Raw genomic sequence first — 12,774 nt, 5'->3', positions numbered from 1 at the left:
CTACGGCATTGGAACGGGTATTGTAGACGATAGCTGGAACGAGAGGAACGGTGTGCCCCTCGTAGCCCCGTCTTCCGTCTTAGCATTCCGAGAAATTACTCCTCGAAACTCCCACCGGCGAGGCCGGGTGTACGATAATTATATGGCAATGTAGTACGCTCGAATTCCGGGAGGAACTCGACTCCCCACCCTCCTCCGAGGCTCATTCTTGCATTGTGCCAGGAATGCGAGCGAGAAACTTCATAAGAGAAACTGCTAACTACAGATCGGGAGCCAACCGATTCCTACCGTAATTTCTGGCCCTCCTTGCACCACCCCCGAGAGCCTTGCAAGACCACCCCCTCTTGTAAGTGCAACTTGCACACGTGTACTTCAGCAGGTAGACTTAATTGTCTTGGGAGGCACCCTCTTGCCCGGAGGAGGTGCAAATTGAATGCACCTCTGTTTTCGACTAAATGGGTGGGTCAGCAGTGCGCCCGAAAGAATGGAAATTAATAAATAATGAAGCAGCTACTCAAGGCGATAAAAAAGTTCTATATATTGGGCTGCCTCATAATTTCGTACGGTTTTTTTAGATTCAAAATTGCGCCAATATCATTGATTAATTGTTATGTTAATTTTTGTTTTAAATACAAAAATAAATAAAAACCGCACGAATATACGAGACAACCCATTATATTGACACGAAAAGTATTTATAGAACTATTATCCAAAATGGGTGCATCGAATAACTTAAAACGTTACCGCGTCATTATGGAGGGCCTAATGAGGGTATTGAAACTCGGGAAATTTCATTTTTTAAAAAGAATTTTGTATTTATCCCGGATAAGCGCCAAAAAGGCATTATTTCGGAAAATAAAATTTCGTGAGAGTCCTTTGTTAGGATCTCCATAATCACATGTCAAAGTTTCAGATTGGAGAAAATATTTATAAATATATTCCTGCTTTAATATATATGTATAGAATGACCCTTTCATATCACCTGAAGTGGCACGAAATATTAGCAAAAATTCAAGAACTTCCTTCCACTTTTAGGCACTCCCCCGCTCCTAGACCGAAAGGGTAAATTTTATTAGCAAGATTGTTTTTACGACGATTTCGTGTGAAGCATGAACCTGGAGACTGATTGAAATGGCTTAAAGAAGTTTCGCTGAAAAACAAAAGGAAAATAATCGAAAAATATGAGAATTCATTTCTCACCGGGGGAAATCACTCACGTGATCGGGCGGCTGCGTCGATTTGTCTTCTCGCCTCCACACCCCTGTGTATTACGACACCCTTGGTCCCTAATGTAAGTCCACACATGTGTCTCGGGGAGTTCGCCCTAATTGTCGAGGAATTACCTCCCGGGAAGAAAATGAAGTTTCACTTCATTTGAGCTAATGGGCGCGGGTTATTGATGATTGGGGGGAAGCACGGTCCCGATTAACGAGCTGGAATTCCATAAGGTCGTAAATAAAACGTGGGAGGAATCCGGAAACTGGCCATCTTACATCGGGATAGAGATATCCCTCTTTACGGGGTATCCCGATTTCACCGGCGACGTTATCAGTCGAGCCGGTGATACGGTCTCGCGTTTCCTCGGGAAACTCGCTGCGAGGACTTTGTTATTTTTCCGGGGAATCGGATTTCCCGGGAACCCTCGGCTCCGCTCCACTCTTCCATATTTCCCGGGAAAGAGAGGATCGGTTAACGAGGCGCCCTCATCTTCCGATATTCGATTTCACCGCGCGTAAGTAGAAAGAGAGGAAAAGAAACGAGAAAAGAGTTCCAAACGCGAGGATTGCTGGATCTCTCGGCGGTGTTTCCTTCATAACGACTGGGAAAAACGCAGCGACGTCCGAGCTGGTCGCAAGAGGGCGCCAGGTGGCGTCTTAGTACGAGGACGCGCCTCGAGAGGCGCCACCATCGAGGGATGCGCGATGCTCGACGCGACTCGTGAAACACGGCTTAGGAGGGCTACGAGAGGGTTGTTACTTCCGGGGCGGTCGACGAGCCGGTATCTCGGTTGGTCCTGGCATGTATGATTAAATTAGAACAATGCCCAACTTAATGCGCTCTCCACTCGCCAGTTTACCACTTACAGGGGGGCCGAGTAGTTCGGGAAGTTGGCGAGGCACTTGCGACTCGGCGTTCCGTAATTTTATCGCCACTCTCCTCGAAGACGATGACAAGGAGCGGTCCGTCGCGCAGATCCCGGAGAATCTTCGACTGGATCCTCAACCAGGAAGGATCCCAGTCGGGAGGTAACGAGACTGCGAAAGCGTCCTCAAGATGGCCGCAGTTATGGGCTCGGAGAACGGTTTTATCGATCTTCCGCCTCTAAGGGACGTCGCATGGACCTCGAAAAACGCCCTTCCGGTCCTATCACCGTTTCCTCGGAGGGCTTTAGTCGATTCATCGAGTTCACTTTTCTTTATCTCGGAGAACGGGGGCAAATAAGTGGCGAGGTGGGCAACTTCGCGCCGATGTTTCTGCCGCGGCTCTTTAAGCGCAGTTGCAGATCCTCGAATGCGCACCAGGTGCGGTCGGGCAGCAGTTTGCGACTAGTGGTGGCCGCGCGGGGAACCCGGCACATCGGATAACCGAAGTGCCCTTAATCTTTCTTTTCATTTCCATTCCATTTGTTTTCCCGGCCGACGTGACCCCAGCCAGAAGCGCTCGAGTCCGGGGTCGAACTTCGGGGAAGTTCCGCCTCCGCCGAGAGGGCAGCACCGGGACGTTCGACACCGGCCGGGCCGAAAAAAGACGACTCTATCCGCCGGGAAATCTAGGCCGTGATAAATGAAAGGCGTGTCACGCGACGCCGGTGGAGGGAAATAAACAAGGGGGCGCTTAAAAATGAAACGTCCGGGAAACGGAGCGCGACGACCGGCCTTAATTTCAAGACGTCGCGCGATCACGGCGGCGATCATCGCGGCGATTTAGGGAAATTCAGGAGTCGCCATGTTGCCCATTCCGCTGGCGGAGGAGAACCTCTCGCCGCGGGTCCAGAAGAGAGTCGGATCATTCGGATGGAGCAATTCCCCAGCCCTCGTTGTCCCGCGGCCCCGATACGGCGTCTCCGAGAGACGCAAACGGTAACGACGTCGTAACAACTCCGTCAGCGTTTTAACTGCGCTAACGTCGTTATAAAACGCGAAAGGCAAGCCGGGACACGCGCGCTCCTTTCGCGCGGTCCGGAGAAAGAAAGAGATTACGCGAGAAACGCCGGTCGTCACGGCGTAATTGCGTTTCGTCGTCCGCCGCTCCATTCCGTCCCTTTGACGGGGTCGGCCCGACTCGACGCTGCACATATTCCGAAAATATTACACCGCTTCAAAACGTCATCCCGCCTTTCTATCCCCTTTAGGGCCCTCCGTTTTCCCCCAGGAATGTAAATTTTTGATTTTACACGTTTCCGAAACGGGGGATCCCCGCGGCATTACGACCCCACCTCGGTAATCCACCCTGTTGCGAATTGCGTTTTTATGGAAATGAATTTTCAGGGGGGAGTGGGGGGGGGGGTCCAATTTCGAAGAGCTTTCGTTACTCGGATTTCCTCGGATCCTCGGATTCGAATTATCATCCCCCGGGGGGAATTGTTCGGCCTACTCCGGGTCGCTCTTCGTCTCCGCGTTGTCGAGGACATTAGGTGGAGGCGCGACGCGGCGGATCGAAGCCGAGGACACTTAAGGGTATGAGCTCGGAGTCTGAGATTGCGGAGGACGATTGGGGTGGGTGGACCCGTCTCCAGGGGGTGCGAAGGCTTTCCAGGGGGCGAGGGGAGCAGAGGATGCGGATCGATTTCTAATCCCGCGCTTCGCGTCGACGGGAAGAGTTTAAGAGCACCTTTTGCGGGACCCAAGATGGCGGCGCGCAAGAAGAGGACGCCTCCGCCTGGACGTCGATTTCGGCCGGTTATGAGCTTAATCCGGCGACTTGCTCTCGGAAAGCACGGCTTGGTCGAGAAATCCAGGACGATTTTGGGTATTCGCGACGAACTGGAAACCTGGAAACTCGCGAGGGCTCTCGCGGCGGACCGCAAACGGAATCGGGGAATGGTCGTTGAGCGGGACCGGTTCCATTAATTTCTCCCTTCGATGGCGTCTTGTTCCCTGTATCGCTGCCCCACCGGCCAGTCCGGCTCTGGTAATAGAAACAGAATGGGATAATTCGGCGCGCCGCGGACGGACGCGGTAATTGCGAATAATTGCATTGTCTTCGAGTCGTTCGCTCGTGTCCTACCGTAGGGCGCGCCATTCAGCCGGCACTCTCGGAACCCGTGCCTATATTCAGTTGGCCGAGCGTCGGGGGATCCGATTGCTGGAAATTCCAGGGCCGATTACTGGGTCTCGCGTAGGTCTCGAGAGCGCGCGCTATTCACCGGCAACTATGCGCCCACGGAGCCGCCGAGGGACCGTCGCACAACCTTTGTGTCGCAACCGCTCGAGATATCTAAAAATACTTCCCACAAAAGTTACTCCGAATTACGTGCTCGACCATTCTTGTTGGGAGCGTTTTTCCACCCTATCGACGGTTAACCGGGAAATCCACCGAGAACCTGCACTAATGTCGGGGGTGAAACGAGAATGGCGTATAGGGTGCAAATCCTGTGGGATTTTTTTTTCCCGGCTCTCGGTGGAATCGAGGTCCACGTGGTGAATTTCTTGCACCAGGTCCTGACGAGGTCGCAGAATGCAGGGAGGGAGAGGGGGAGAGAAGGGACCGCAGAATCGGCAGGAGGTTAGACTCGGGCGGAGTCGGCGGGCTAGGTACGCAGCTGTGCAATTAGTACAATTGTCAGGCTGGAGACAGTTTGTCTACTCAGCTTCCGGGCCGTCTCTCGTCTCTCTTATCTCAACGCCCCCGAGGTCCGTGTCTCTTCGGCGCAGCAGTAATCAGTAAAGCGTAAACCTAACCTCCGCGGGTACGAGAGGGAGAGAGAGAGAGAGAGAGAGAGGGCCGCGTTACCGCAACTTCGCCGACTCCGACTTCCGTCCGTTTAACGTCCTAAACAAGCCGTACTTCGCGACCGAAATTAAAGGCACCGAGCCTTCGGATTATAACCACGACTCGGACTACCCCCCCCCCCTTGCGCCCTGCTTGAGCAAACTACAGTGAATTACGGTAATTGAATTTAATCGGATTCCTCCGATTCCCGTTAAAATTCGCCCCGAACGGGACTAACGAACCGCGAAGGTAAGGAGCAGCAAGGGGTGGAAATGTAGGGGGTGGATGAAATAGAAGTCCCTCCTATAGCGGATGGAGGGGGTAAATAAGAGGCAATAGGGCGACCTAGCCGAGGGGTGGGTGAATTTTCTTACTATCCCTTATCGGATGGCCCTAATCCCTCTTTTCACACGTGACCATCCCCGATAGACCGGCATTTTTGTCAAGCCAATCGGGCACCGCCACCTATCGCGAATGGCCAGGGCTCGAAATTTACGAGCGCACCCCTCGTAAGCTCCGATTATTTTCAATCTGAAAACATTCCCTGCCCTTCGGCCCGAATAAATAGGAGATAGAGGGGCAAGGGGTGCGCCCCACCTCCGCGAGATGGAAAATTCTCGGATTAAATGGGAACCCAAACGTACCTATCGATTCCCCGGACCGAGGGAACTTCTCGCTACGTCCTTCTATTTGACTTACTCTCGAGATGGATATCGAACGATTTGCTATATTTGTCGAGAAAATGGCCGCCGTTCCTCGGATATGCAGATAGCGCGGCTCTGACTTCGGACTCCGTATCAACCCTCGCGCGGAGTGGCCGGCCCTGCTTGCGAAGTTTACTCCCAAAAAGGGAGTAAAGCCGGAAATGCACTTCTCGACGAATGGGAAAAAAATCGAGGGGGAACGAGGCTATTAGTGGCGGTTCGATCATACCACGTGGGATCATTCGCACGGTAGTCTCGTTACAAAGCTCCTGTCCAACATGGCGGTCCTCGCGAGCGGCTTTAATTTCTCGGCCGGACTTTTATCCTTATTTACCGTGGAGCGATTGCTTTTTCAAAAGTCGACTTTGAAAGAGGAAAAAAGAGGGAAGGAAGGGGGAAACACCCCGACGAGTATCCATCGTATCGTTTATCCGCTCCTGGTGTTTTCAGAGTCAATAAGCGCGCCGCCAAGAGAAGACCGGAAATGAAGAAGAGAGCTTCCGCTACGAAGATGGCGGCCGGGGGGACGCAAGGAAAGGGCTTACAGTTTGTTTCCACGGCGGAACGACCGGGAGCTTTTGTTATCCCGAAGGAGGAGCATCATAACTGGATTCCTCGTCTCGATGCCCGCGACTTTCCCGGGGGGTCCTGACGTTTCCTTCAGAAAATTCACCTTAAAGTCCTTAATGCCGCCCCAAGACGGAATCCCTCCCCCCTCGCGATTTATTCCGCACTTTTTCCGCGTCCCTCGCGACTCCCGCCCCTCCGAGGAGACGGCAAACCCCGGGGGAAACCAAGTAACGAATAAGTCGTACCTTGATATCAAGACCCCCGGTTTTACTTCCCGGGAAACGCTGCGCCGCTCTTGGTCGATTTAATTAATTAATTCGAGGGCGAAGGTGGAAAAAAGAACCCGGAGTTACGTGGGAATTACCCCGTCCCTATCGCTCAGGGAATGGAATAGAAGGTTACATCTCGTTAGGAATTTATTTTAATTGAAAATGTATGAAGCGAGGGAGGATAGAACGCGACACCGCGACGCCCTCTTCGGGAAGATCTCGTTAGGACCGGACGAGCTGAACGAATTTTCTCGGAGCATCGTATTTCCCTCCGTCGCAATGTAAAACCGGGCTTTAGAAGCTTCCATCTTGGCAGCTCGTTCCCGGGAATGCGGGAAAGCGAATACGCGAAGGGGCGATGAGGCTAACGCGGTGCGCCCGGCTGAGAGCTCTAGGAATTTTGTAGGAAAGGCTTAATTTATAATAAGGCCGCCCCACGGCCCCGGTACATAAGCTCCATCTCACGTTTCCTATTGAACGTCGTTCCTGCCATTTAGGGCTCCCCGGATGGCAATAACGGGGCCGCAAGCAGCCGCACGTATAGCTCGGGCTCTCGAGCGAATCAAACCGGCGAGCGTCTTCCACGCCAGGAATTGGAATTCCGATTGGCGACTATCCTGGATTCAGACATCCCCTCGTTAAGGGGTGGAAAGGATCGCGAACTTCCCCTTGCCTTTGCCGAAGAAGAGGTTCATTCCGCAGATGCTACCTGACGGATTTAATTTTTCATCACCCTCGGTAAGTACACTCTGAAATAAAACTGGTAGACTGAAACAAACATATATATATCATTGCCTGAATCATAGCAATAAAGCAATTATTTTATCGAGAAGAAAAATTGATGTTGAGGTGAACTAATTGTTATCGATTCAAACCAATTTCGTTGATTAAACCTGACATTTCTTTGGACGTATTTGAACGCAGGGTTTTATCAGTCAGCCAATTTTTTCTTTCTCTCGGTGTAGCAAAAATAAATGGGTGCATGACCGCCGGATGGGAAATCTTTTTCTTTACCTACACTCCGGTTAAAATGCCAATTTCTGAGATAAGAGGGCACTGATATGAAATGGATATGTTTGCGGGGTGTCGAAAAAAATTCTTCATTTGCATTTTGTGATATCGCGGTGGTAATTGCTTGTCATTTCCGAGCGCTCCGAGGAGGTGAAGAGGAAAATCCGTCGCGGGTTTCGGCAAAGCGGCACATGGGCCACCTCCCATAAATTCCCGGGGCACATGGCGTGCCGGTCTTATGAACAATATAACCCCATGCCAGGAGCGCCGTTAGCCTCGGCTCCCACTCGGTAATTACACCGCGTCCCCATAAACATTCTGCTCACGGCTCAATCTCGAAGACCGGAGCCTCGAAGGTCGTCAGATGACGAGAGTCCACGGGGATAATCCTCCCCAGGGCTCTTTCGGGGACTTTTTGGGTCTTCATGGTCTTCCTGGGACTTCACTTCGCATTCAGGACCACCGTGAGGATCCTTCGGGAATCCGTCGCTCCCGGATAGAAGTATCCGTAGCCGCGGCGTAATAGAATTTCCCTCAAGTTTCGAAATATTATTCAGGATGCCTGGAAGAGGGAGAGAGAGAGAGAGGTGGCGCCCAACTTTGTCGCTGGGGAGCTTCCCTTTTGGGGAAGTTCCGGTACGCTTCGGCTGCGGGTGGGGATGCCTTGTCTGATCGCATTTTGGGGATTAAATTTGCAACCCTTTGGCCACCCGACGCGAGCGAAACCGGCGGGAAGAAGGATCCACCTTTGCGAATTAATCCGAGAAATTGTCTCGTTACGTTGCCAGCGCTGGTGTATCCCTCCCTTACCGGGAGAACCCTCTAATCGGCCGATCCATTACGGCGAAAAAATTCCACGCTAACTGTAGACGTAATAAAAATCTCGCAAAAAAAATTCCACGTTAATCCGAACGTAATGAAGATCTCGTAGAGAAATTCGACGTTAATCGTAGACGTAATGAAAATCTCGCAGAAAAATTCTACGTTTAATCCTAGACGTAATAAAAATCTCGTTGCAGTCCGATCGGCTCGGGTTTGCCTCGCAATGAACATTGCACGGTCCAGGTACCGCTTAACCTCGCAACATTACACGACCATCAATTTCTACGAGTACCGCGAATTATTCGGTTCAATCCGAAGAGCCGGAGGAGCGGGCAAGTTTCCCGGGCGTATATTTATGCACGTCGAGGTACACGGTATATCGCCCGGTGTGCATCGTACATAACCTACCTGTACATGCCCGCGATGCACGTCCGCGCCATTGATTCGTCCATCGAAACTTACGATCCGCGATATATCGCGCGTTCGCGCTGATTACGCGCGTCCGCTAATAAAATTACCCGATAACCGATCGCAATCGTCCCCGAGAAGTATCTGCCCGTTCGAAAGCCATATAATCCGACATTGCGAGATCATTGAGTACCTCTATGGGCCCCGAGTCCGACTTCATCGCGATTTTGCGGTATTTATTTCTCTCCTCCCCTCTCCGGTGAATTTTCATTATCACGAGTGTTCGTTACCGGGAATTACGTATGCAAAATTCTTCCCAGCCGAGCGATGCGCGCTCGCAAATAATAAACGGCGTCATACCCCGCAAATGAATATTTTTCCCAGCCATGAAATATGGATTAAAAGTATCGCCCTAATTAAACGCGCCGCCGACGCGCGGACACAGCTCGTGGATAATTTCCGGGCATTTCGATACATTCCCCGAAAAATATATTTGCATATATCCCGTTGATTTCGTTTATTGATCTCGATTATTTCCATTAGCTTCGTTCGGTAATTCGGGGGAGCGCGTCGTGAGAGGATTCAAGATGGCGGCGCCCACGTGGTCAGCTAACCGCCGAGTATTGTTGCGATTTCTTGTGGGTTTTCTAACGAATTCTGAATAAATTCAGGTGATTCGTTCGAATACTCGGAATTATCAGATACTAACTAATCGTCGCGTTGCCTTGACTTTGGCAGGTTTTTTTTCCCGAATTTTGAACAAATTTGTGCGTTTAGTTCAAATACTTGGGATTATTGGATAGGACGGGTCAAGATGGCGGCGTCACGATGTTAGGGCCAATCGTAATCGAGTCCCAACGACGTCTTTCGAGCTCAGAGGACGGAACGACGTCGTGGCGGCCGAAACGGGTCCAATGGGCCGCAAGCGGCGCACATTGTTCGCGAAAATCCCGGTTGTGGACGTTCTTATCGGCACTCGACAATTATTGCACCGCGGTCGGGGGACGGGGGAGGCGGAAACTCGCGACAATTACTTTTTCCGGACGGTCGCGATCGATCAAGCACGCGGAGTTCCGGAACGCCCCGCGTTCAGCGTCAACGCGAGCACGGGGAACGCGCGGAATCGCGCGCGGCCGGAAGGCAGACGCCATTGTTCCGGCGGGGCCTTTTGTCAGCGAACGAATTACCGTTGCTGTTTAGGCTCTCCTCTCGCTTGCCCATTTCGTCGGTCCCCCTCTTGCGTCCTCCTCCGCCCCGAGATCCCTTGGCGGCCCATCAGCCGTTTCTCGGCACCCTCCCCGCACTGATAATACCATCGTAATTGCCGCCATTTTGACTGCTAATTACTCACGGGCTAATTGCCGGAGACTCTCCTCCCGGCGCGCGGAAAATGATTGCGGCCCCTTTCGCCACTTTTTTGCAACTAATTAGTAATTAATGTCGCTGAATTCCCCCCCTGCCCTTGGTTGCACCGCCGTCGGCACGCCGTTTTCTAGTAATTAAACATCGCGTACATATTTCTCCGGCATACCAAAGGGGGTTCCCAACCCCGGCGTCGTCTTCGCAGGAGAAAGCCCACCCCCAAAATCCACCCCCTGGACAACCGTGCACGCTTCCCCCGGATTCGGACACCCCAGGGCCCGGACTTCCTCTCAGGACTTTTCCAACCGACCTCGGCGTGTTGAAAAATGCAACTTCCGTGGGGAAACTTCCGAAACTCCGGGAACGAGTCCCGGCGTCGACCCTAACCTCCGAAACCTGGCCGAGAGACACCCCTTGGGAAGTTTCCTCGCTTTGCTATTCGCGGCACACCTCGTTCTTCCTTTGTCTTCGCGGGGGAGATTTCGCCCCTCGAAAGACCCGTTCCAGTTTTTCGACTCTTTCGAGTCGGTTGTTTTACGGCGCGCTCCGGCTTTAAGGGGAATCGTCTTTTGTCCGTTTGGCAGAGCGTAATGCGCCGGTAGCTTCGGGAAACGAGCGGCCCCCGGGGGCGGCCCGGACATAATTTCTCGCAGGTAACACATAACTCGGCACATATCTATCTGTCAGATAAGGCACGGCATATTCGGGGTTGGCTCGGCCGGGGTTCGCTCGTTCCACGGGGGCGGCACGTCGAGGGGCGGCTCGGGGGCAACGGGGTAGTTTCTGGTTGCGGATGCTGCTCGCGTACCGGGCGGACGCTATAAAATCATACGGACACGTCCGACCGTTTCGAGTTTGATTAATTTGCGCGGAGTTAACTCGCCGTGGGATCGGATAAGAATTTGGTGCGCGATAAATTCCGCCCACCCCCTGTCCGCCTGTCGGAGGACGATCCGTGGTCGCCATTTTCCGTCAGAGGATGCGTCGGGAACCCGGAAGGTACTTCTGGAAACCGAAACCAACATGGCGGCTGGAGAACGCCGACCGCCGCGTTACCTGTAGACTGAATCTGTAGAGGTAGTCCGCCTGCTGCAGCTGGACCAGGGGGGGAGGATGATGGGCATGGTGGTGCCGATGATGGCCCTGATGATGGGCATACCAGCCATGGTTGTATCCGTCCATGTCACGAGACGTCACCCTGTTTCGATACACCGATCGCAAGGCAGAAAGATCGCGTCTTCGCGCACCCAGGGGACATCAATCGGAGATCGATGGCGTATCTCGGCCATGGGCATTGACGACCCTCATTGGTCGTCTCTAACTCCGATCGACGCGATGGGACGTCCAATAGATCGGATCCTTCGCTTTGATCCGCTCGTCCAAGGTGCGCCGACGAACCCTCATTGATCATTCATCGCGTTCGGGCGAGCTCCAATGGAATCTTGACGATGAACCCTCGAATGGGTCCCCCTCCCCACCGATCAAACCCTTTATTCCCTGAATTTCGATGAATCCTATCGCTTATGATACTCCTGAATTCGGCACCTGCTGGCGTCAGGAACTTTCATGTGGATATTTCTTGATGGCTGTATCTTTCGATTTTTCTTGACGGCGGTCGAGGTTTGATAACAGTCGACTTCTCGTGGCAGTCGGCGACGACTCGCGAAAGGGTCGACAAGGCGTCGACCGATCGCCGCGATTTGGATCGTTCTCCAAATTGGACAGCTGTCAGGAGGGCGGTCGTATCGCGTTGCACCGTGTCACCAGGGCAGGACAGACTAACTCAGGTTGGATTTTGTCAAAATTACGACGGCACCCCGCGACTCGCCCTACTCCACCGGTCATTCCTGGCCCCTCTGGGATCCGGTTCGTGGGGGGTCGCGGAAACTCGGGAAGGGGTTGCGTCTCGCCCCTGCGACTTCTTTCGCGCCGCGAACCGAGTCGAGGGGCTTTCGCCCCGTCGAGGGGTTCGTTCGGGAAAAGTTACAAAGAGGGAAATTCTTTCGGCGGACCCGAAGAGCCTGTTCCAACCGATGCTCCTTTGGCTGACCGAAAGGATATCTCCGAGGAATGGTTTCGGCTGGTTCCGGGCGTCCGTTAATTCGGAAAAATCAACCCTCGCTCGAACACCTCCCCTCGTCTCGGGGTAAACGGGTTAGGTCGGACTATTCGCGGCTTAAATCCCGCGTTAAGACCCGATGGAATCGTTCTCAATAGGGTGTGAGGTATCTTCGGCGACCTAACCTCTTCCCGGGACTCGAAATGGCAGATTTAGTGATCGGCATCTCTCGAACTGTTAGCAAAAGGGTTGATTTTTTTAGAGAAATCTCGATGAAGAATTTCTGACAGATATTTCGAAGAGGAAGCTCGTACATTTTAAGATAAATTCAACTCTGAGGAGTAATTTCAAAAACCGACTTTTTGGGGCGGCGTCGCGCCCACCTCTCACCCTTTGGAAGCACGCTTTCAATTTTATTAATAGTCGTTCGCGTCGCTAATAAATCACCGGAGGCCCTCGACTTAACGCGGGTAAAGCTCGGCTCGAGCCTTGCACGGTGGATTCGATTAAGTCCGCGGAAAAATGGAGGAGCCCGGAGCGACGCAGAGCCCGATCGGACGTCGAGCGGCGCTTAATGGCGGAATCGCGCTTGCGACCCTGTTCCGGATAGCGGACGCCAACCAATTACAAATATTGG

At 52.7% G+C, this 12,774-nt stretch overlaps 1 protein-coding gene across 7 annotated transcripts in view; it reads right to left on the bottom strand.

Annotated features, from left to right (window-relative positions):
• Positions 1–12,774, bottom strand: part of LOC105697253 (transcriptional-regulating factor 1) — a 263,174-nt gene that overhangs the window by 21,904 nt on the left and 228,496 nt on the right. The gene's annotated exons all lie outside the window — the stretch shown is intronic.

Source organism: Orussus abietinus, unplaced genomic scaffold, assembly GCF_000612105.2.
Source record: "Orussus abietinus isolate OABI.00-Male unplaced genomic scaffold, Oabi_2.0 scaffold42, whole genome shotgun sequence".
In the NCBI taxonomy this organism is placed as follows: domain Eukaryota; kingdom Metazoa; phylum Arthropoda; class Insecta; order Hymenoptera; family Orussidae; genus Orussus; species Orussus abietinus.
The sequence above is the reverse complement of the archived record's forward strand: the minus strand, read 5'-3'. Positions and strand labels throughout refer to the sequence as shown.